At 52.1% G+C, this 2,747-nt stretch overlaps 1 protein-coding gene across 14 annotated transcripts in view; it reads left to right on the forward strand.

Annotated features, from left to right (window-relative positions):
- The first annotated feature begins 436 nt into the window (after window positions 1–436).
- The window catches only part of LOC119582818 (CLIP-associating protein 2-like), a 128,870-nt gene continuing 126,559 nt past the window's right edge, over window positions 437–2,747 (forward strand). For all 14 annotated transcript variants that reach the window (XM_037931270.1, XM_037931272.1, XM_037931278.1 and 11 more), the window contains exon 1: window positions 437–471. The gene's annotated coding sequence lies outside the window, so the exon portion shown is untranslated. The remainder of the gene's footprint in view (window positions 472–2,747) is intronic.

Below are 2,747 nucleotides of genomic sequence, written 5' to 3' on the forward strand. Positions count from 1 at the left end.
TTTCGTGCAGCGTGGCGGGCGGGCGTGCGGGCGGTGCGGCGTTGCAATGCGCCCAGCGTCGTCGCGTAAGGAATGTCGGAGCGAAGGCAGCCGCTAGAGCGCCTGGCTGCCCTTGCACCGTGGCTGACAGGGAGACGGTCACGAGAAGTAGCTCTCTTTCTTTTTCGTTTATAATTCGATCTGCAATTAGAAAAAATATCGGGAGAAACAGAAGGCCGGAGTTCTCACAGCAGAACACACAGCCCTTTAAACTACCAGATGGGATGACTTGGCAGAAATGACTAAGTGTCGTCCAGTTGTCGTGCGTGAGAGAGCGGTGCGTGTGCGTATGCGTGTGTGCGTATGCTGTCAGGCCGTGGCACTGGCAGCGTGCGAGAGGAGCGTGTGTTGTTGTGGTGGGTGAGGGAGAGCGGGGTAGCGGGGGCTTCAGTCAGTGCTCGGCCGGCGCGCGTACCGTGTGGGTGTGTGTCAGTGAGTGTCGGGTCTGCGCGCGTGCGTGTCTGTGTTTATCGCCTTTTATGTTATGTGCGTGTAGAGAGAGGGTTGATGGATCCTCCGTGTGCCTCTTTTTGATATACGCCAGGGAGAGCGACACGATTTGAAAGTTTATTAATGTGGAAAAAAAACTTTTTATCTAAATAACAAATACATGGACTGTAAGGAAACTTTTGCAGTTTAATATGTCGAGCCCAGGAAACGTCGGGATGGTTGGCGAGATGTTCAGCTGACAGTTATTGTCTGTGACGAAGGGGCCTCTAAACCCGAATGGGGGCGAGCTCAGTGACTCCCTGGTTTGTGGTGGCAGTTAGTGTAGAGCAAACGTACTGTGAGATAAAGACGATGATATGATGCCTAGTGATCTAAGTGATTCATTGTGGGACGACTTGATAAGTGGAGACAGTATTTTTAATCTTGCTTATGTGTAAATGTGTGTCCCCAAGAGTGTTTTTGTTTATGGGGTGTCATGCACGGACAGGAACTCCCTCGCTAGTGCCTGGTGGCGCTGAGGGGGCCACGGGTAGGTGTGGTACGTGAGACCTGTAAATGTCACCACCATGCCTCCATTCCACTGACTGCCTGCTCCTCGCCAGGGCATCCCGCCGTCACATCTTGCACTTCGCCCCTGTCAGTTGCCCCTCTGTCCCCTCATCACTCTGGGCTGGGGGAGTGGTTGTTGCGCCCCCAGAAACCCAGAGCACATGGTGACCACTTACTTGTCAACCCGTTTTCCAAAGGTTTCTAAGCTATCAGACAGCCATTAGAGTTAAGCATTATATACTTAAAAATACTGCCGTTCACTTTAATGGATCCGGCAGTGCACGAGCTAATAATTTCTTGTCGATTGTTTTCCGAGGGAGCGACCCCAGGTGTTGCGCGTAGCGGACCGAAAGCGAAGTATCGGATGGCGGGTTCTCGACTGGCGTTGCGGGGACACGTGATAGTATTGGTGGTACATCTTCAGACCCCCCCCCCCCTGTCCATCGCTACCTCCGCCACGGTTCACGAATGGTTTTTCATGTAGGAGGCCGGGTGACAAGTGTGTGTGTGTGTGTGTTTGTGGCGTTGTTCTGAGATGAGGAATTCGTGCTCGGGTAATAGGAGTAGTGTTGATCCCGTCTGCGGTTTAGCCTCAGTGGCTAGGAGTGGAGAAGAGGGAAGAGGATAGGCTGAGAACGGTGACACCCCTTGGCGAAGTCGTCCTGCGGTAGGCGAGGCTAACCCAAGGCCTTGAGTGCGATGATAGGGACATAACTATTGTGAACGGGTGTGGAAAGAGCATTTGCATCCGTTTAAGGGGCCTGTTGTTCCTTCGTGTGTGTTTGAGCTTTGCTGCGGCTTGCTTTCTAGACAGACCATGCACCAGACGACCTCGCCTTCACCGGGACACTGAATTCATTATGCGTGGAGAGCTACTCAGAGGGTCGAGATTGAAGGGAAGCAAGAAAGATGAGAGGGTGAACGAAATTAGAGTCACACATGCGCACAAACACAAACACGAAGAAACACATCCACATACATGCATAGAGAGAAGAGAAGGGAAGAGAGGAGAGGAGAGTAATGAAGTGAAAAGAGGAGAGGAGAGTAAGTGAGGAGAGAAGAGACTCCTTTAGGACCGATGAGAAAGATCTTGGCATGCAAGGATGCCTTGTCGAGTCGGAAGTTTGTTATTGTAGGAGCACAGGAGGCAGAGGATATGCTGGGCTTACAGGTGACCCTTGTCTTTTCTCGTTTTCAAGGCGTACCAGGCCTTGGGAGGGGGCGGGGGGCGGGGGCTGAGGCAGGAGCAGAAGGAAATGGATGGTTTGGAGGGGCTCCTTGCTGACGTTCGCATTTAGTTGTGGCGAAAGAGGAAAGGTCGACGGCGACTCCTCTGGAAGCGCTCGTGCCGCTGCTGATTAGCTTCTCTATTTGTTTTGCTGTTTGTTGTTGGAACTGTCTATATATTTGCTCTGCAAGCTCGTTACAATTCAAATACATTTTATTGACTTGATCTGAATGCTTGCAACATCTTGAACTGCAAGGCCACCAATGCGCACTCACGCACGCGTTCTCTCTCTCTCTCTCTCTCTCTCTCTCTCTCTCTCTCTCTCTCTCTCTCTCTCTCTCTCTCTCTCTCTCTCTCCCTCTCTCTCTCCCTCTCCTCTCCCCTCTCCTCTCCCTCTCTCTCTCCTCTCTCTCTCCCTCTCTCCTCCCTCTCTCTCTCTCTCTCTCTCTCTCTCTCTCTCTCTCTCTCTCTCTCTCTCTCT

The sequence above is a fragment of the Penaeus monodon genome, chromosome 16 (assembly GCF_015228065.2).
Source record: "Penaeus monodon isolate SGIC_2016 chromosome 16, NSTDA_Pmon_1, whole genome shotgun sequence".
NCBI classification, from domain to species: domain Eukaryota; kingdom Metazoa; phylum Arthropoda; class Malacostraca; order Decapoda; family Penaeidae; genus Penaeus; species Penaeus monodon.